Source organism: Notechis scutatus, chromosome 1 (genome assembly GCF_049901735.1).
Source record: "Notechis scutatus isolate UNSWTSFEM ecotype Mainland chromosome 1, rNotScu1.2, whole genome shotgun sequence".
Classification (NCBI taxonomy): domain Eukaryota; kingdom Metazoa; phylum Chordata; class Lepidosauria; order Squamata; family Elapidae; genus Notechis; species Notechis scutatus.
Window position 1 is genome coordinate 253,266,370 of NC_142009.1, and position 22,278 is coordinate 253,288,647.

Here is a 22,278-nt window from a genome sequence, read left to right on the forward strand (position 1 = left end):
GTATGATCATAAGCACAATCACAGTTTCACTTAGCGATTGCTTCACTTAAGTACCAAGTTCCCAGTCCCAATTGTGGACACTAAATGAGGACTGCCTGTATTGTTGCTATTGTTTTATTTAACTCAAGGTGGCAAACATATCTGATACCTTTGCCTCCTCACTTAACAAACATTTCACTTTGCAACATAAATTTTGGGCTCAATTGTGGTCATATACCTATATATACTGTCTTGAAATATTGTGTCCATTTCTGGTCACAATACAAAAAAGATGTAGAGACTCTGGAAAGAGTGCAGAGAAAAGCAACAAAGATGATTAGGGGACCAGAGGCTAAAACATATGATGAATGGTTAGAACTGGGTATCTCTAATCTAATGAAGGGGAGGGCTAGAGATGACTTGATAGCAGTCTTCCAAGATTTGAGAGGCTGTCATAAAGAAGGAAACAACCTATTCTCCAAAGCACCTGCAAGCAGACAAGAAGAAGATAGAAACTTATCAATGAACGATCCAACACAGGACTAAGGAGAAATTTACTGACAGTTAATCAGTGGAACAGTTTGCCTTCAAGAAGTTGTGGATGCTCCCACACTGAAGGTTTTTTAAGAAGAGACTGAACAGCCATTTGTCCAGAATGCTATAAAGTCTCCTCCTTGGGCAGGGTTTTGGACTACAAGACCTCCAAGACCCCTTCTGATAGGCACATAAATTAACACTAAGTTGCTTGTGTTAAGTAATCAGTGAAATGAATGATAGCATACAAGTCAAGGAAACCCTTGGTTATATACGTAGCAACAAAAAGCATGCCTCTGACCATAAGCCCTATGTATTGGCTCAAAAGAGTAATGTGGTTTGAATTAGTTTCCATTTGGGTATTTAATTTTTAGCAGTGCTCTGATACTCATATTCTAAAAACCCAGATATAGACTCATTGTTCTTCCAACACTCAGAAGTACTGAGTGAGGGAAATGTAAGAACCTCTAGTGCAGGTGTCTTCAAACTTGATAGCTAAGACTTGTGGACTTCAACTCCCAGAATTCCTCCTCCAGTCATGTTAGCTCAGGAATTATGGGAGTTGATGTCCACAAGTCTTAAACTTGCCAAGTTTGAAGACCCTTGCTCTAGTGTATCTTCCTACTTGCCTATTTGTCTCAAGGCCCTGAAATCCCAATTGAAATGGTCAGGGAGGGAAGGAGTTGCAAGCTGGGGAGGATGTTTGGAACTTCAGGCAAAGCTTTGTGGAAAATTGACCTAATTGGGGGAGAATGACACAGATGGAGTGTCACACCAGAGAAATGAGAGGAAACTGGCATATGGAAATATTAGGAAGGCAATTGCTCTTTTCACCTCTCAAAGCAGGATGTTTCTTGACTGAATCAGAGAAGCCCAGGAGAAGATTCACTCTATAATTATATACAGTATATTCACTCAATAATTCTATATACTCATCCAATAACTCTTCCACCAAGCAAATTTTAGATTCAGATTTAGAAAGGAAAGTGTCTAAAAAGGAAAGGTGATTTTACCCCCTTTGTTACACATCTTCAGCTGCATTTGGTTCTTTTCTCCTGGAAAAAATATACTTACTTTCTTCTGCAACTATAATCTATGATTAGAATTGCTCCTTCCACTTAATAGAATAACAGAGTTAGAAGGGGTCTTGTAGGTCATCTAGTCCAACTCCCTACCCAATCATTTCTGACAGATGGCTGTCCAGTCTCTTCTTGACAGCTTCCAGTGATGAAGCACCCACAATTTTTGAACGCAAGCTGTTCCGTTGGTTGATTGTTCTCACTGTCAGAAAAGTTCTCCTTATTTCTAGGTTGAATCTCTCCTTCATCTGTTTGCATCCATTATTCCTTGTCTGGCCTTCAGGTGCTCTGGAAAATAGGTTGACCCCCTTCTCTCTGTGGCAGCCCCTCAAATATTGGAACATTGCTATCCTGTCTCCAAAGTGAGAAGATGCAATCTTCTTAAAGGTTCTGGACACCAGATACTTTGTTGTCTTACTAGACACTTTGCTTTTTAATGCCACCCAAAGTGCCTGTAAGTAATCTAGTAACACCAGTGAAATTAATTCCAATTCCTGTGAGGTATGAGTGCAAGAGTGCAAAGGCATGAGGTGTAACTCTGCCACACATGGATGAAGCTGAGAAGATTCCTAATGTTATGGGAGTCACTATTGCCTGGAGCAAATTAATCTTGTATAAACTTTCCTCTCAGTTCTCACTTGAAAATCTGTATCTATTGCAACTGCATTTCATTTCAGAGGTTTTTAATACCACCCCAGTATGTTTAGGAAATCAAAGATCTATAGCATATTAATTAATTGGCTTTCCCAGAAGCTCTTTTGTTACAATAGATCTGGGGGAAAAAATGCAAGCATCAATCTGTTTGCTAATATATTATATTTCAGGAAAGCAAAGTCTTACAGATACAAATATATATTTGAAAATGTGTACTCTATGCCAAGAAAAATCTCAGAAGTCTGGTTTCACACCACCTACTGAATCTCAGGAATTCCCAGAATAAACAATTGTGAAATGAAACAAATTAATGCATATATGCTAGTTTGCAAAACACATACATGTGCTGCAATTATTATTGGTACAGGTAACAAAATGCCTGAATGGAAAATTTTAATGATTTTTGTCAGAGACAGCATGCATCCAAATAGCAAATACTTTTACCTTACTGCTTAACTTCTGATCGCTAATAAATTGCTATTAGGTTTCATGCAGAGAGATTGTTGATGCACTCTTAAACAATGTATATAAGATCCACCTCAACCATTAAAACAGAACTTTCAATATTTCAATAATGTTGCCACTTTAGCCTGTGGAGGTTTGCTTAGAAATCCCACCGAGCTAAAAAATATTTTAACTAATATAACAAATTGTGTGCAATCTTCTAAAATTTATGCAGTTGTAATTTAATTTTACACATGCTAGAAATGCAACCAGATAACATTCTGCAAGGAAGATATATCCAAGTAAACACTGTTCTTTTGGTAACATCTTGAATATCAGTTGTTGGAAATAACTGATGATACCAGGGGCTGTGGTGTTTATCTGTTTTAACTTTCAGCTTTCTGGATTTTACCAATATTATAAACATCCACAAATCATGTTACTTCAAAACCATGGTTTACACAAGTTTCAAAGATTATACTATCTCAGAATCAAAGGGATTGCTTTTGGCATGACACAATCTAAACTGTAGCCTAGTACAAACTAATGTTATTTGTTCTTCTCTTCACATTAAGCCCAATGGGTGTCACAGGGATCACTTCTATATTTTTCTAGCTGTATTGTTTCACTGAATTGCAATGGCAGGAGAACTGATTTGGCTGTACACAACCAGACAGTGAATCAGAGGATTGGTTTACTTTATTGTAAAATTATATTGCATATTTTCAAAAATGTTGATTGCACCCAGAGCATATGCACTACATTTCTACTATTAGCAAATTGTCATTTTAAAAGGCAGAATAGTTTTTTTAATGTGCTATTTGTTTTTGCAGTTAACTGAATTAGTAATTTCCTATAGCTTTTATTGGGGATGGGGAGGGAATGACAGAGGGAAAAACATTAGCTGAAGGCATGTAGCTAGGAAACATATACATATGTAATTACATGTAAAATGTGGCAAATAATATTAGAACTGAACTCAGCCAATTAAAAATATTAATAGAATAAAATACACTTGCACAAAATCCAAGTTCATTGACATCATTCCCATTTGTATCATCAGGATTAATTTAGATTTCCTGACAATAAGAAGAAATGGAAATACAGCCCATTTTTTTCCTTGACCTTCTCAGAAAATCAGGCTGGGATCAAATCACATTAACTAAGCAGATGGTTAGAAAGCTAGTGAGAAAAAGTTTGTTATTTTGTCTTTTCTTTTTTCTAAAAAAAAGTAATAATTCCAAATAGCATTCTCTATGTACATAAAAAGTAATGATGCGTGGGGAATTAATTTTAACTCATAGTAGCTTTTTCTTAAAATTATATACCTTTAAAATCACTGGAGGTGGACAAAAAGTGAAAAGGGGGGACGTTTATGATGGACTACAGCAAGAAAGGATTATCCCTCAAAGTGTAATACATTTAACATATAAAATAACCCCATATCTTCTCCTTCTGCTTTCCAATTAAAAGGAGTACTGAAAACAAGGCTTGGAAGAATTCTGGTATAAAGACTCCAGAATTCTCTGTCCAGCCTCCAAATTGCTCTCCATTGGCCTGGAAGAAAAATATAGCCCCATCAATCTAGAAGCAGTCAAGTTGGAAAAGGATGTAAATTAAGTTGGATGGGCTATAGTCATACACACGGAAAACAAATAGATTATATTTTAATACAACATTTCATCTGAAAGGAAAAGTCATATGACTCAATGTGTCAATCTATACACATGCACACATGCCCACAGAGAGAGAGAGAGAGAGAGAGAGAGAGAGAGAGAGAGAGATTTTGCTATAAGAATAGTAAAATACTTTATAGCAGGAAGCTATAAATATAAGCTTATAACAGGAAGCTGTAAGTATATGCTTATAGCATCAAGCTGCAGGAGGATGAGTTGCAATGTTGGATGACTCTCTTTAACTCCTATCAAGATGTCTAAGCTTGAAGTCAATCTGTTCAGTCAATAGTTGGTAATGACATACTAATCATTAGCATTCTAGTTAATCCAGCATTATCTCTTTGGCACAGTGCTGGCTGATCAATTTTGTTTGCTCCGTCACCCTCATTTTCTACGTTTGCAGAACATGTTAGCTTAGGAACAAACCCCCTATGCTTGGACATGCTAAACAGCTAGCTTGTAATTCAAGGTGCCATGCAAGTATTAGCCATGTACTAAAAAGTTGCCCAACAATTCCTGAATTTCCTTATGACAGAAAAAAAATTAAGAAAAATCATGTGTGCTTGCTTGTTCAGATCTTCCCACATAAATTAATTCAAGTTCCATTCTATTTTCTAGGGGAGCCTTCTCATGCCATTCCAGATATCCTGTGGTTTCAGCTGTGAATATGCTACTTAGCCTCAAATCCCACCATCATATTTCCAGCCACATTTTTTTTATTTTTCCAGGGGGAAAAAAGTGGGGAAGTGAAGGGGAAAAATCTGTCAGACACCCATAATTGTCTTTCGCCCTCCTTAAGTCTAAAAGACATCCTTTTGTCCTCATTTCTATAAAGTTGGGTTGCTGGACAAAGGTTTTAGGGGGCGCATTTGTGTGTACCCATTTTTTATGTGTGTACTAGTTTTTGTGGTTGCACGTTATGTTGTACCGAAACATGTCTTATTAGTTTGGGCTAAGGAGACACACACACACACACACACACACACACACACATCCATCTCCTCCTTAGCCCAAACTAATAAGACATGTTTCGGTACAACAGACAATACGGTTTGGAAGCTTTTTCTAAGACCACTTGAAAATGTGTGGACCAACTCCCAGAATTCTCCAGCCACCATGGTGGCTGGGAAATTCTGGGATCTGAAGCCCACACCTTGCCAAGGACGAAAAGCACTGGCTAGGAGGTAGAGGCTAATATTTGGAATAGACTCTCCTGCTCAAGCAGGGGGTTGGACTAGATGATCTCCCAAGGTCCCTTCCAACTCTGTTATTCTATGTCTATGTCTAATCCTCCCCTCGCCCCCAAATTTCACAGTCTAAAATAAATCTTTAGCAACTTTTAAAAAAAGAAAAAGAAAAGAAAGATCCAAGCAAAAGCTTCCCAAATCAAGTTCATGCCTCGAAGTTCTTTTAAAAACGTAAAAACTTCTGCGAGACAGGGAAACCCGCTTCTCCCGGCGTTTAGGGGGAAGCCCAAACAAGCGAAGCGAGAACCGCGGTAGAAGACACGTGCAAGGGCGGGGAACTCGGGCTGCTGCCGCCGCCGCTTTACTTTGTCTTCCTTTCCTTCTTTTTTGCTAGAAAGAGATCGGTGGCGTGGAGGGAATCTGATTTCTCGTGAGCTACACAGGGGTGTTTCGTTTATAGGCAGGCGGGGTGTGTGTGTGTGTGTGTGGAAATCATCTGACATCCACGTCAAAGCGGAGCACTCGTGTGGATTCCCGTACAGCCTCCATTCACGGCTGGAGAGTTGTGGATGCGAGCGTAGCTCACTCTAGCGAGCGAGCGTGCAATTTCTCCCTCTCGAGCGCGATCAAACGGAGCTACTCCACCGGGGAGACGCCGCTATGACTTCCACCGCCGCCACGCAGTTTCCACTATCAATAATTTAAATCGGCATTTGCGGCGTAAGCGGAACACGGCGGTGGGGGGGCGGGGAGGAAAGGGGATGAGGACGCCTCCCGAAAAAGGTTTGGACAAGAAGGTGGGGAGTTTTGATTTTAAACCCATTCTTTGGCGTTTTAAATGCTGTTTTACTTTTCCAACCAACTCCACCACCAAAGCCGGAGGTTGCCATCCAGGCATCTCCCATGCCAGCTGTCGGCGCTGCCTTTCGCGGCTAGGCGCCTAAAAGAAGGGGGGAAAAGAGCGAGCGAGCGAGCTAGCGAGCGCAAGGTGAGTTTGAGGGTTGATTCTCCGACTGTTTTTGTTATGTCTGCGAGAAAATCCGCCGACTGGCGGGAGACGGCGCACGTTTGCCCGCTGCGTGTTCTCTCTTCGAAAGTGACTCGTAACGTTATCCGGACCCTTCATTAATAAGTCATGCTTGTTATTATCTTGATTGCATTCTTAATAGGCAGACTATGAAGAGGTCAGTCAGGGAGCTATATTTAAATGGATCTGGTTTGTTTAATGTACCAACAAGTAGAAAACTAATCTGCTCCGGCTTTAAGAGATTGCTTAGCATTTCAAGTCGCCACCAAGACCCCTGCCCACTGCCCCCCGTCCGGGATCCAGAGTCCGCAACTTAGGAAACCACAAGCAAAAAAAAAAAAAAACTACCCTTTCTTTCGGGCTTCCTTGCTTTTCCTGCTCCCATTTATCCGCTAGCACCCAACCTTGTTCCGCGAAAACGACAAATGACGTCCGGGCAGGACTTGCACTAGATCTCGCTGCCTTCTCAGCACTCTGAAATCTGGGGAAGACGGGATGGGGGAGGGGGCAGAACGCAAAAAGAACTTAGTGCGGGTGTCTTTCTGCCTCTCCACCCCACTCCGATCCCCGCAGTAAATGTAATTTCTTGCTTCCTGCTTCGTAGGGGAAAGGGGGCACCGAGGATGGAGGAAAGTGGATGCGGACCCAAAGTCGGAGCTCTTTGTCGGCGTCTTGAGAGGCCTCCCTTGGGAGAGGTTGGGCCGATGTAGGCCGGGAGCGAACGAAAAACCCAAGTTTCCAAGAAGTGAAAGGGGTTGCCGCAAACGCCGGAGTTTTCCGCGCACTTGGCGGGGGGTGCAGAGAGCGGGCGGAGCAAGCAGTGCGGTTCCTTTAAACGGGGGCGACCCGGTTGCTGGTGCCCGTTTGGAAACCTCTTGACCAATAGCAACCCAAACGGAGATCTAAATAATTCCAGAGTGAGAGGAAGCCAAACACAAGGAGGGAGGGAGGGGGCGGTGGTGTGGGGGCACAGCCAGGCTCCTACGACAGCCGGCCCGTCCCGGGGTGGGGGGGGAGAGAGAGAAAGGAAGGGAGGGAGAGAGAGAGAGATCAGAGGCTCCCAACAACTCTGTTGCCTCCCACCCTTCATAAAGCTTTGATGAGACATTTGAGCCGCTTGCCTCCTCCGGTGTTTCTGGAGCTGCAGGAGGCGGCTGGAGGGACTGGACGGCTGGGAGACGATGTGACTCTCCGGAGGGGACCGCAGCAAGGCTTTGTGTGGACGGCAAGGTAGGGGCAAGCGAGAGGCGAGGCGCGGAGAAGTTGACTCCCAACAGCCCTGCCGGAGCCTTCCGGGGAGCCAGCCCAGCAGCCCTGGAAGGGCTGGGACGGCGCGGCTGCCCGAGAGGCCCAAGGAGTGCCGGGGGGAGGGAGGGGGAAGGAGGAGAAAGGCAGGTCGCCCCCGCCGCCCCGCCGGGAAGAAAGAACTTCTCAGTCGGTGCAGGCTGAGCCCCAGCAGGGCGGTCCGCCCGAGATTCGGTTGGCATAGGCTGGCCAGGGTGCGGGGCGATCCCCTCCCGACAGCTGGATCAGGCCCTGGCGGGAGCTGGTTGACTTCGGAGAGCTGCACTTCCAGGTAAGGGCGCTGAGGGAAGCCCCGCCCCGGTCCGTACTCCGGAGGCGGACGGCAGGGTGGGTGGGCGACTCGGTCGCCGCCTTTTTTTTCTTTTCTTTTTTTTTTTCTACCCCGCCAGACACTCGTGTCTGGGCACCAGGCACCTGCTCGGCTCGTGCCTTGGCAGGCGCCCCTTACGCTTGGCAGCCTCGCTCGCTCTGCCGCCTTTGCCCAGCCTGTTGTGCTCTCCTCACCCTCTTGCTCCGCTCGTCCTCTTCAACTTTTTCAGCCGGATCTCTCGCTTCCTTCCCGCGCGCTTTCCCCTCCCCCCCTCCCCCGGCGCCCAGAGGCGGTTTCCCCTTAAGCTTGGATGCCGAGCAAAGGAAGGTGTTGTGGGTGGGGGCGGGCACCTTGTCTGAGGAACGCTCTCTGACGAGGAGAGAAGCGCACGGAGGTTGCAGCGTGGGAAGAGCTTTCAGGAAGCGGGTGTCGTGGCTGGCTGGCTGGCGACTACCTGGCTGGGCTTTCCCGCTCTTGCTTGGGAGTTGCCGCAAGCGGGAGGTTTCGGGCCGCGGCAACCCTGGTGCTACGTACTTGGGGCGGCCCAGGAGAGCCTCAGCCTTACGAATCCCACCGCCGGCCAGAACCGTAAACGCCGGATCGATAGCCGAAGTTTTTGTGATGCGACTTTGTTTTCGGTGGGAAAGGAGGCCCTCTGCTGGCCCAGAGTGGAGGCGCAAGGAAGCCACTTCTGCCTCGAGTTTGAGTAAATTAACTTCCTGGTGCCCCCGACCTGTTTGCTTTCAGATAGATGATTAAGCCGGCTTCAGATCCAGAATAGAAATCCCTGCTTCGTTTTAGTATGATCTGCTGGTTTTTACGTGCAATGAAAGAGGATTTCTGGGCTGTGAAAGATCAGCCTGGACCCAGTTCACACTTTACTGTGACCCCTCAAAACAAAATCCCATACACATCAGGGCCAGATGAAAAAAAGCAGGCAGGCTTTTATCCCAGTCTGTTTTTCCGAAAGCAATTAGACAACCCCTTTACATTAGTAGAAGACATCTCCATTTATCTGAACAACAGATGCAAGTTCAAGCCTCTCCTGTGCTGAAATGCATGTTTGCCAATAATGTGTTTAACACAGATTGAATAGAAATTGGGCTTGAAGTGAGCAAGGAATGAATTCAGATGTTTGGGACATTCACCCAAGGGCTGGCCTATGATAAGTTAGGGTGGGAAGGTGTGCTGATGAAGCCTTAGAGCAAGGGTCTTCAAACTTGGCAAATTTAAGACTTGTGGACTTCAACTCCCAGAATTCCTAAGCTAGCATGACTGGAGGAGGAAATCTGGGAGTTGAAGTCCACAAGTCTTAAAATTGACAAGTTTGAAGACCCCTGCCTTAGAGGTACTGTGGTCTTGAACCCAAAGCCATCCCTAGCTTGGAGCCTTTGGCATGCTTGGGTAACAAATCCTGCCATTCCCATTTAACAAAGCCAATTGGAGAGGGTTATGGAGAAAGTGAGTTGAAAAAGTCTGCTGGATACTTTCACATGGTGATAGGTTTTCCTGGTGATATTTGGGGAAGAAAAGTAGACTTACTATGCTAAACTTTTTAAAAGTTATATTCCATTCATGATAACTATTTAAGGGAACCTCCGTGCATAGAAACAATATATCTTTGAGCACCAGCTATTTGCAAAGATACCTGGGAAGTCTGCCACCAATTGTGGCTTGCTTCTGAACTTCCAAAGACTTTGGGTAGGTTGGGCACTTTTTGCTGGCCCAAAACTGGGAGTTGGTGAACTTTGCTTGAAAACAAAGCCATTTCCAGAGGTGATTTATCTTTTCTTCAGAGCTGGTTTCCAACATGGATTCAGAACCTGAAGTATACAGATATAGTACAAACACAGCACTCCGTGAAAAAAGTTTCATTTTTCTCTGTGTGTGTGTTTTTTTTTTAATGGACTTGGACAATGTGAAATCCTTATGGAGTGAGAAGAGGGTTGTTTAGTAGCAGCAATAGGCATGGCTAACCACATAGGTATGATACACTGCCAAAGGTTATAAATGGAATGTAATAGGAAACAATTTTTTTGGCTACAGTGTAGAATTATGCATCTACTCTACCCAGTGAGGCTCAGTAAGTAAATGGAAAGATACACTTGTTGAAACGTAACCTTTCCTGGAATTTCAGGCACGCCAGTTACCATAGCTGAAATTCCAGGGCCATAAAGTTATTTGTCATTTTTGTCCACTTTGCTAGATGGAAGAGTATGTGAAAATGCTTTCAGCAAATTATTAAGTGCTCATGGAGGGTGTGATGATAAAAACATCCACTGCCTTATCTTTGATGTTTAGTTGTTTACTGCTTCCACTCAAGATAAGAGCAAATATTCATTGTGTTTTATCAGAATCCACTTGGTGTACAGGGTCTTCCTTGGTGGTCGCTGTAAATCTCCAACAGTCCCTTCAATTCCTCTTCAGGAATTGTGCATGAAAAAGAAGGGATGACCATGGATAAGTCTCTTTTTGCTATGAGAAAGTAGAACTTCAAAACAGCGTGGAGTTATTTCAATCCTTTTTGGAATGTGTGTGCATCTGACTCATTTCATTTGTGGGTTCTTACTAATGGGCACTTACTATTACAAGTTAGATCTGCATTCCTTTTTCCCCATAATATAATTTTAATCCCATTGAAAGATTGTGCCATTCTAGCTACTTAAGAATCAGGTTGCTCAACTAGGCTATCCTGAAAACAGAATATACATCCATTGGCTGAAGTTAAGCTTTCTCATATAGAGTAAATTGCTTGTTGCATAACCAATTTCTTAATCACAGCCACATGCTTCTTGTACCTGGGTACTAAAGCACTCTGTGTAAAAGTGGATGGTAATATTTGTAAATGCAGCCTAGATTCATGTTTGTTTGATTAAGGACTGGTAGCAGTGAATCATCAGGTTCTGACGACGTACTGCTTTGTAACTAAGGAAGTATAAGCAAGATGCTACAGAAAAGAAAAAAACATGGAACTGTGATCTCAAAATACAGTTATGCGGTATCAGTTCAGAATATTTTTTGGGGGGGGGAAATAGGGCCAGAACCAGTGGTGGTATTCGACCGGTTCTGCCCAGTTCTGGTTCGCTCTCTCCGTCACTCTGCTGTTGGGCCCACCCGCCTGCCCGGGCTCCCATACTCACTTTTTATCCACTGAATTTGAAGCGCAGCTGCTTTGCGCGGCACAGAATAGTGCTGCGCGGCAGCTGCTGAAGCGTCCATGATTGTGCAGGCTTGCAGGAGGTGAGTTAGAACGCCTCTGCGCCTCTGCAAACGCCTCTGCACCTATGCAAAGTGCACCCACCAAGCCACACCCACCAAACCGGTGGCAAGAATATTTGAATCCCACCGCTGGCCAGAACACGCGTGACCCTCAGTGTGCTTACAGTAGGCAAATTTCAAATATACTACCGGTATATCCTCAATTTACAACAGTTCGTTTAATGACCATTCAAAGTTACAAGGGCACTGAGGAAAAAAAAAGTGACTTATGACCGTTTTCCACGCTTATGACCATTGCAGCATCCCCATGGTCATGTGATCAAAATCCAGAGACGTGGCAAGTGACTTATATTTATGAGAGTTGTATCTGATCCCCTCTTGTGATTTTCTGATAAGCAAAGTCAATGGGGAAGCCAGATTCTTTTAGCAACCGTGTTACTAGCTTAATAACTGCAGTGATTCACTTTGGCAAGACCGAGTTGTAAATTGGGGCAACTGTCCCTGAACAACTGTCTTGCTTAGCGACAGAAATTTTGAGCTTCATTGTGGTCGTAAGTTGAGAACTACAGATAGTCATTGACTTATAACAATTCATTTAGTAGACCGTTCAAAGTTAGAATGGCACCGAAAAAAGTGATCCTATGATCGTTTTTTCACACTTAACAATGGTTGCATGATCATTCGATTTACATTCGGATACTTGACAAGCGGTCCATATTTATGATGGTTGCTGTGTCCTGGGAGGTCACGTCATCCCCTTTTGCAAACTTCTGACAAGCAAAGTCAATGGGGGGAATCCAGGTTCATTTAACAACCACATTACTAACTAAACAACTTCAATAATTCTTTTAACAAATGTGGCAAGAAAAGTCGTAAAATGAGGCAAAACTCACTCAACAAATTTCTCACTCAGCCACATAAATGTTGGCCTCCGCTGTGGTCGTAAATTGAGGACTACCTTGTACCTGTACTTTAGGTATGACCAAAATAAATATTTAAAAATGGGAGAATGTGTGCATTGTTTTAAGCTTTTATAGCTTTTCCTTGCTTTATGAATACAGTGTGTGATGGTATAAGTCAGGGCTGTCAAATTCCCGGCACGTGGTCCAGATGTGTCATGCACTGACCACGCCCCCACACCTGCTTTAGGGTGAGTTTGACACCCCTGGAATAAGCCATAGACTTATAAGACAATCATATATTGGCTGTATCTCGGAATGTTTACAACTGCAGTGTAAGATTCCTTGGCGTTGTTTTCTTCGTCTGTCAGTGTTTCAGTAGAGACTTGTTAACTCTGGTTTGCTTAACTTTTGTTAAATTAATGGTTGACATTGAGCTTTAACAAGTTAGTAATACTAGCGCTAAGGACTTCGACTCAAGTAAGTCTCATGTTGCATGGAGATTACTTATCCAGTAATAAGATGCCTTAGGTTTAGGACTATCGTTGTAGATATTGTTCACAATACGTAGGTTCTTCTGAATTTCAATGAAAGCCATTGGATCTTACTTCCAAGTAGGTTTATTTTGGAATCTGGTATAAATAACCTAAATGCAAAGCTTTCAAAAACATTACTTAGTGATTGTTTCTGGATGTCCAAATTACGAATGAAATGTTTGGCAACTTTGTTGTACACTATTGATTGCTCTATTTCTTCAATTTTTTATAAGATTAAAAGATCAATGTGTTACAACCATGTATATCCTTTTTTCCCAGAATTGCCATTAGCATCTTGAACATTAACAGTTTTTTTTCCGAAAGTATTTTTTAAATTTTGTTTGATATACATTTTTTTAGGTTATTGCCATTTTGGGATCAATAACTATTACTTATTTATACTTCTAGTAACTGAGTTTTAATGTATGCAGAGAAGCTATCCTGATAGATAGCAAGTAGGAAGTACTGGTGTTTAATTTATGGGTTGATAAAAATATTTAGAAATTGAACTAGTGTGATATTTATAAATCCATGCACACACCAGGCTCAGCTATATGGCCTGACTAAAAGATGATGATAATGAAAGAGAAGAAGAAGCACCCTTATGAATGACGATTATTCATATAAGCCATCCAATGAAGTGAAACTCATTGAGTTATTGTATAGCAGCATCACTGAGAACCTTTCAATACATTCTGCCTGTAAGTTCAAGGCAGCAAACATTTGCCTTAAGCTGTTCCACTATGGTAATTATATCAAAGTCTTTTTTTTAAGCCCAATTTAAAAGGGTAGGGATGACCTGTATGAATCTGAAATATTGTTTATTTTTAATTTGATGTTTGTTTTTAAATGTAGCTCATTTCCTAAAATAAAGATTATCTTTCTAGACTTCAAATGCTAAGGGTGATAATATATTTACTGTACCTTAGATGTGATGTTGATTTCTGTTTGGTTTTTTTAGAATAAGATGTTTGATTGACAGTTTTGACAATTCAATTTTAAATTCATGTTTCTGCTATGATTAGGCTTGCAATTGATAATTCAGCTTCGCCTTGACAAAAAGAGACTGTTAAAAGATTGCTAGTGCCTTGGTTTATTCCAAGACATATATCATACAGTGTATAGAAGTACACATATATGTATCATTCAATCCTACACGCATTGTATATGCTTGCCATTCGCTAAATAAGCGAATAAACTGTATATACTGTTTATAGTGTGTGTATATCTCCAGAAGCACTTTTTATGGGATGGGCAGCTATATAAATTGGATGAATGAATGAATGAATGAATGAATGAACCCTTTACTACTATAAAACTCAGTGTAATCCAAATCCCATATGTATGCAATATGATAAAAGGAATGATAGGGGGATAATTGAAAATATACTAGGGTATATCAATTTGGCACTAGCAATCCTACCATGTAATGGTATCTAATGTAATGTAATATAAAGATTGTTTTGTGCCTTGGCTGCTTTATGTATCATACAATTTTAACAACAGATCATCACTAATCTCGTTTAGTCTCCTAAAAGGCCTGATTTCTAACCACTCCTGCAAAATTGTGTAGGGGGGGGGGGTCTTCCTCAATTGGACCACAGATGAAATTTGATTTGCCCTGTAGTTGTTCCTTCCTTGGAGAAACTGCCTATCACACCATAACTTCCAAATCTGTTTCAGTTACTTCTCTAACTCAAGGGAAAGCCTTGAAACTTACTACTCCTCTGGTGCTGTGAAAAGAAAGCTTTGTAGGCTTCTTACTGTATAGGCATTTGTTAATTTAAAAAAAAAAACAATCACTCCTTTTGCATACATTCCATTCTGATTCATGAGAAGGAATGTTTACAAGCTATCAAGCAATGCACACAAATACCCGTGGCAGACACAGAAGAAGTGAGAAGAGAGAAAGTTGGTTTCTCTTTCTGTGAAGGAAGTCTACTAATTCATAACATGCTGGGAATTCTTGAAGGTATGTTAAACTCACAGATTTGCAAGTCTGAAGCAAAAATGGTACACTCTGACAGGCTGACGTAGGTTAAACAATGTTTGTCCGAAGGCGCCTTCCATGTGTTCCAGAGTTTACAGAGCATATGGATGAAAATATGGTGGGGAAAATGTGTGATGCCTTTAAACTATGCTGGGAATAATTTACGATGGAGTGACTGGTGGTGTTGTAGAGTTCATCATCTGGATCATCTACAACAACCAAGGAAAGAACTTACATTCTAGAGAAAAGTGTAGAAGCATCTGGCTCTTGTTCACTCATTGTTTGAATTTTGGAGTGTTCTTTGATTCGTTGTTGCACTACAGACTGTGAGCCATATTGATGGCCAGGAGACCAATTTTCATCCATTCCCTTATCCAACAAATGAAGTCTGTCAATCCTGTTGTCATAATTTGTTTTGGGTTTTTTCCTCATACATAGATCTTGTCATATTCAGTACAAGGGTAATAGAAAATATTGCCACATTATGCTATGTTATGCCTTAGAAAAAAGCATTAAAGATACTTTAAATTTTGAGATGATAAAATTAATGTGTAAGAAATGTGCATTCAGGATTTTCACCATTGTTTCCATTTATAAAACACTGGAACATATTAGCTACATTCTATAATAGTACTTAGAAACCTATTCTACTTCAGAACAGAGAAAAATCACGTAACAGTAATTGAGTGTTTTTACTATTGTACCTGTTATGTGTCTATATCTGTGTATGACAGAAAAAGAGAGGGAGTTAAATGGGAAGCAGCCATATTATGGATCTCTCCACATTATCTATATATTCTGATTTAAATGATCAAGGATGAAGTCATAGGAGAGGAGCAAATACCTAACCCTGTGACATGAACAATCCTGAATTACTCTTTACCTATCTTAGCCTGCCATGTGTTACTTGTATTTCAGGGATTTTTGTAAATTCAGTGCAGTTTCCAGAAAGGAGGTAACTACTTCTATCCTTTCTCCATATATGACAAACCAATTATGACAACTGATATCCATCAGTCATAAAACAAGTATATTGACACACACCCCCCCAAAGGAATCCTTGAAAGATGTATAGAAGATTGGTCCACAAGTACTAACTCTCATTTATTCCTATTGACTGTTGCTGAGACAACTATTATCGGTATGTTGAAGAATGTCCAGTCACTTAGTCATCCTCATGTGTATGAAGGATGGAATTTCAGTGCTTGGAATGTAATAACAGTTTTATCTACATAAACATAATTATCTCACTTATCCTAGCACACGGAGACTTTCTGTTTCAATGAGAATAACTTCCAAGGTAGATTTGGGCAGAGGGAGACAAATAGAGGATAACCCAGTGAACTTTGTAGTGGAATGGGAATTTTAAGGATTGCCATTCCACTTCTGTAATGATTCTACAGGTATATGAAATACAATTTTGTCATGTACATCTGAAAAAAAATACTTATTTAAGAGCTCCCCATTGTCCAAAAAATATCAAAATGTACAGAACACCTATTCTGTTTTGTATTTGCCCACTTCCTTTGCTCTAAACCTACCTGCATCTTACATTATAGCTGTTCCTGATAAGGCCTAATCCAGAAAACAGGAAAAAATACAATTCTCTCAAGCATTCTGTTTTACTCAGGATCGCAGATGAAACCCACTACTTAACTTCCAATATGAGGCAATTGAAAAAGAGCTGTTCGCTATTGTTTATTTAATGAAAAGAGATAAAAAGAAAGACCTTCCTTTGAAACTCAACAACATGGAACAATTTTCCCTCTGTAGTACTGCCACTTAGTGTTCAACTTCACTGAATCACAGCTGGAAAGCCCATTTAAAAAAAATTGCACTTGCTGTTAGAGCCCTATTTTTCTTGTTAACCAGGAGGATGTCATCATTCAGAAGCTGTAAATTGTGAATGGCATAACAAGTCAAAAGATTTAAACATTTTATTCTATACCGGATTACTTAATAGAAGACAAAAGGCTGGTGGAATGGAACAAGTCAGTTGTTGTATATGTTTAATGTTGTATACGTTAAAAGTATGTTTAATGGTAGTTTGATATGACAATTTTTTTTAAAAAAAATCTGAAAATGAGATCACTTACAATTTTAGTAGTCACTTAATTTAATAATCAGTGTTTTAGATTTAAGATTGCAATACTGTACTAGGCCTTTACAAAAGGAAGACTGAGAAAACACAGTTGTGTTTTGTGTTTACCTAGAGGTTGGCATGCTAAGATCATGTTGTAGGTCTTCCTTGTTCTGCTCATTTGTGTTTGCTATCAAAACCAGTATCTTACAAAGAAAAATGGTAAAACGTTTCAGTAGTTGAAAAGGGAGAATTTGCTGATGACACATACAGTTAGCTCCATGACTAGAAGCAACCTCTTGCTTCAGTGCCAGGAACTAAAATTGAAGCGAGGAAACTATATCTTAGAACAATTATCATTATTCGGTCAAGTTCCAGAGCTGAACCAGATGTTATTAGAACAGAAGTAAAAACTATCTTTAGTAATTGTAAAGCCGATTGTTGTTTAAAGTGAATGCCTCTTTAATATCTACAGATGTTGTTTCTATCCTTTGATTTATGGTTGCATTGAAAATGTGCTTTGTGTACTATGCAGTATGATGATTGCTATTTAAGCGGATATATCCTTTTTAATAGGTTAATTACTAACCTGCTTTGACTTGTTTTTCATATAACTGTTATGAGCATTCAGCCCCGTTCCTCACTGCTGAGCTGTAGTTTAATGGAACAACTTTCCTTGCTAAGAGAGGTTCATATGCTGGCACACTCTGCCTTTCTCAAGACTGAACTCTTTCTTGGAGTGTTTTGTTCTGAATAACTGAGCTCTGGCTTAGGATGAACAAATTCCCTTTGTATGTCCCTGAGACAAGGGGTACTGAAATAATATGCCCTTTGCATTTTGCCCTTGGGACAAACTATACAATACTCACTAATGCAGTAAGGCAATGTAGTATGCCAGTTTTAGTATTATTTTTTTGTATGAAAGTTAGCTTTTGAATGGTGAAACAACATGTAATGTGTAGTTTGCCCTTTATTAATAAGTCTTTGAAAGTCTTTTGAAAATGCTTCCAAAAGAGGGTTTTTTCCTCCTAAATGCTGCTGCGAGAGCCCAGGATGGGTTAGATTCCTCCTGATGACATCATCAAGCTGGGTCTGTCTTGTATAAAAAGGACTGCCTGTGGGAGTTTCCCCCCAGCTTTGACTCAGCTTCTTTCGATGACCATAAGCTGGTGTCTCTGAAAACAGTTTAGTTAGCAAAAGCAAAAGCTATCTTCATCATTGGCATCCACTCTCCTGCAATGAGGATTCAACGTTTTCTTCAACCGAGGAAAACTGTAAATAGGGAGTAACCCTTGATCCTCCCCCACAGTCTTCCCTCAGTGATTTTGGCTTCCACGATGTAAAGGTCGCATCAGGCGATAACAGCGCCTCTCAGCTGATCGTAAATTTTCACTTTATTGCCAATTTTGCCGTTCGGGGCTGTTTACAGCCTAAGGAGCCTGTAGCTCTTGCGAGCAGCCAATTTGGAGGCTTCTTCTTCAACCGCACGTGGTGAGTGGCCATTTTGAAAGCTGCTTCTAAAGAAAGTAGCGAGCGGCCATTTTAGGTGGCATCATCCCCCAAAGGCCAGCTTCTACTATTCATAAGCTCCTATTCAGGCTACTGCATAGACAACACATAGTGAGGATCGCTTCCAGCACCTTTGTGTGTGTTTATGCATATTATGGATCAAGACAAGGCCCACACAGAGCCTTCAGGCCTGATCTCTCAAGGCCCACAAGCTGGCAAAAGAAAGAGAAGGAGACAATGCTTCCAGTCTGTTCAAAGGGAGGTGGCGGCCAAGATTATGGCCAAAGCTTTGGACCCTAAGAAAATATCCCAGGCCAAATTAAAGGCAGAGAAACGAAGGCATGCAGCCTTAGAAAGGCAGTTCAATAAAACTATTGAGCAAATGAGGGGTCAACTACAACAGGCTTCCCAACCAGCCAATCCTCTAGTTGTTAAGCAGATCAGGCCCCAATTTTTAAACAGGCCTCTTGGGACCTCTCTTCAGCTTGGCCCTCCATGGCCCAAGGGTATTACAATTACCACATCTGGGCCAGTCGGATCACTTGTCCCTGCTTTTAGCCCTGGAGTATATTCCTCTGAGAAAACAGGCAGGGTCGGTAGTCAAGACGGTGAAAAGCTGGCCAGAGGGAGCTATGGAGCAGCTAAAGGACTGCTTCGAACAGACAAACTGGGAAGTTTTTGATCATCCTGATCTCGACGATCACACGGCTGCGGTGTTAGGGTATATGGCACACTGTATTGATACTGTCACGGTGGATAAACGAATCCGGGTTTATCCTAATCAAAAACCTTGGATGACCGGGAAGGTTAGACGTTTGCTGTACGCAAGAAATAAGGCTTTTAAGTCTGGGAATGATCTAGATTATAGTGCTGCAAGAACGAACTTAAGGAGAGGCATTAATCAAGCTAAGGCCGAATATAAGAGGAGAATTGAAGATTGCTTTCTCAGTAATAACATGAGGCAAGTTTGGCAGGGGGTTCAACAACTAACGAACTATAAAGCAAAAAAGGTTTCTTCGGATGGTAGTGTGGCGGTGGTTGAGGAGTTGAACAACTTTTTTGCTCAATTTGAGATCCATCAAACTGAAACTGTCCCTTTGCCATCATTTACTCAGCAGAGCCTCCCCTTCATTGTGAATGAGCAGGATGTGAGGCAGACAATGAAGGTGGTTAATTCCAGAAAGGCAGCTGGGCCCGACTCAATTCCTGGTCGGGTGGTAAAAGATTGTGCTGATCAGTTAGCTGGGGTATGGACCGAAATTTTTAATCGATCCTTGACACAATGTGTGGTTCCTGTGTGTCTCAAGGCTTCCACCATCGTTCCACTGCCTAAAAAGATGCCCACAAATGGTCCGAGTGACTATAGGCCGGTGGCACTAACTTCCATCTTAATGAAGTGCTTTGAGCAGCTAGTTCGAAATTATATTATCTCCTGCCTTCCCGATTCCTTTGATGGGCTTCAGTTTGCTTACAAAGAAAACAGATCAACCGAGGATGCAATTATTACTGTGCTTCACATGGCCTTATCCCATTTGGAAACACCGGGGAATTATGTAAAAATATTGTTCGCAGACTTTAGTTCTGCTTTCAATACCATCATACCGCACAGATTAATAGCCAAGCTCAAAGATCTAGATTTTCCAGATTCTATTTGTTTATGGATATTGGATTTTTTAACAAATCGTCTACAAAGAGTTAAACTGAATGATTATACTTCTACTGTCAAGACACTTAGCATTGGCACTCCACAAGGTTGTGTCCTTAGTCCACTACTGTTCTCCATCTATTCATCTGATTGCACAAATAAACATCCCAACAATAGGATAATGAAATTTGCAGACGATACTACGCTTGTAGGACTCATTTCTGGGGATGATGAGTCTGCATATCGGGATGAGGTATTACAGCTATCCCACTGGTGCAAAAATAATAATCTTCTATTTAATATTAAGAAGACTAAGGAGGTTATAGTGGACTATAGAAAAAAAAGAGCAGACATTCAGCCACTGTATATAGAGGGAGTTTGTGTGGAACAGGTGGTTGAATGTAAGTTTCTCGGGACCATCATTACAAATGACCTGACCTGGAGGGCAAACACCGCTGCTTTAAGAAGGCACAACAACAGTTGTATTTACTAAGGATTCTTAGGAAACAACAACTGGCTGAGCATCTATTGACTACCTTCTATCGGAGTTCAATTGAGAGTATATTATCCTACTGTCTCTGTGTATGGTTCTCGAGCTGCACAGTGGCAGAGAAAAAGGCAATTCAGAGGGTGATCAAGACAGCCCAAAACATCATTGGCTGCTCATTCCCCTCTTTGGAAGAACTGTATAGGAATAGATGTAGGAGGAAGATACTTAACATATTGAATGACTCCTCTCATCCGGGACATCAGCTCTTTGAACTATTACCATCGAGAAGGAGATTTAGGGTATTAAGAACAAGGACGACCAGATTTAAGAACAGTTTTTATCCAAGTGCAGTTTTGAGTTTGAATGCGGGGTCATAAGATTTTTGTGGAGTTTAATGGCTGAGAGTAGTGGGGTATTTACATTTTTAAATTGTATAGAGATTATTGTATGGTTGGTTGTGTTTAGTTTAATTTTTTTCTTTTTCTTTTTTAGTGGTGTTTGTCTAGTTTTACTTGTGGAAGAGCACCTCATTTCGTTGCACCCGCTTGCGAGTGTAATGACAAATAAATTCTTATGTCTTGTCTTAAACTCGAGGCTTCCTTCACCCCCGCTACAGGCCTTCGCCCCTCAGATCCATCATTTGGTGGCGGACCCCACTACATCCAAGATGTAGTCTCCTTTGCCATCAGACAGGGCCTAGCAGAAGGGCTGCTATGAATTTTTCGACCCTCAAACAGGGCCCAGCCCTCCTTTGCTGGCCTACTACAAGCCAGATCCCCCAGAGGAGACTGCTTCACCCACAGGAGCCCAAGGCCCCTTCTGCTCAATCAGAATGGGGGGGCGCTAGAGCAGGGGGACTATACAGAACCATCGGAAGTAGCCACTCTCCTGCTTCTGAATGGGAGGAGGGAGAAATCTGGGACCCCAACCTCTCTGAGGAAGAGGAAGATCTGTTACCCGATCAACCCCCATCAGCCACAAACTGGCTTTATTCAAGCCTCTCCTCCACAAGGCACTGGTTACTGCCCAGTGTCCCCAGAGGAGGCTGCCCCTGAACCTCAGGTGGTACAGTCGGGGTCCAGGGATTCCCTCTTCTCCAAAAACACAGTCCACTCGAAGGTCCTTCCATCACCCAGTTTTTCTGAATCTGATCAGAATTAATTCGCCTCTCCTGCCGCAGGCCCCTACCCATGTTCATATGACAGGTGGTTCTACAGTGTGGGCCCTTCACTCGCTGCCGCTCTTACAGTTCCCTCTGTAGACGCTCCAGTCATGGCTTCCTTCTCCTTGGGCACTTCAATTGAGCCCGAGGATGTACTTTAGGCAGGGGACAAACGTGCCGAGCAGACATTAAAATGTAACCACTAGGCCTCTGCTTCAACCCTCTGGGCCTCGACTGCTGCATCGTTTTTCACAGGTCCTCTATCCGCTGGCTGCACCAGCTACAAGACCGCATATCTCCATCAGACTTGAGATTGCATCAAGATCTCAATAAGATTATAGCAGCAGCAGAATTCACGGGGACACCACCCTAACTTTCACCAGTTCTCCTCCAGGGCCATGGCTTTGTCTGTGGCAGGGAGGAGACTGCTATGTTTACAAATTTGGCAGCAAAGCCTTGGCACAAGTGGAAGCTGGCTTCGGGCCCCAGCACCAGTGAGAAGCTGTTCGATGATGCTCTCAATCCATTCATCATCAAAATGAGTGTCAAAGGA

General features: G+C 42.0%; 1 protein-coding gene across 2 annotated transcripts in view; it reads left to right on the plus strand.

The window, feature by feature from the left end:
- Positions 1-7,672: 7,672 nt before the first annotated feature.
- The window catches only part of BDNF (brain derived neurotrophic factor), a 52,576-nt gene continuing 37,970 nt past the window's right edge, over positions 7,673-22,278 (plus strand). Inside the window, exon 1 of one of the 2 annotated variants that reach the window (XM_087951077.1) lies at positions 7,673-7,810. The gene's annotated coding sequence lies outside the window, so the exon portion shown is untranslated. Of the gene's footprint in view, positions 7,811-8,015; positions 8,157-22,278 lie in introns of those variants that run through there. The other variant, XM_026664626.2, reaches the window with a different exon arrangement.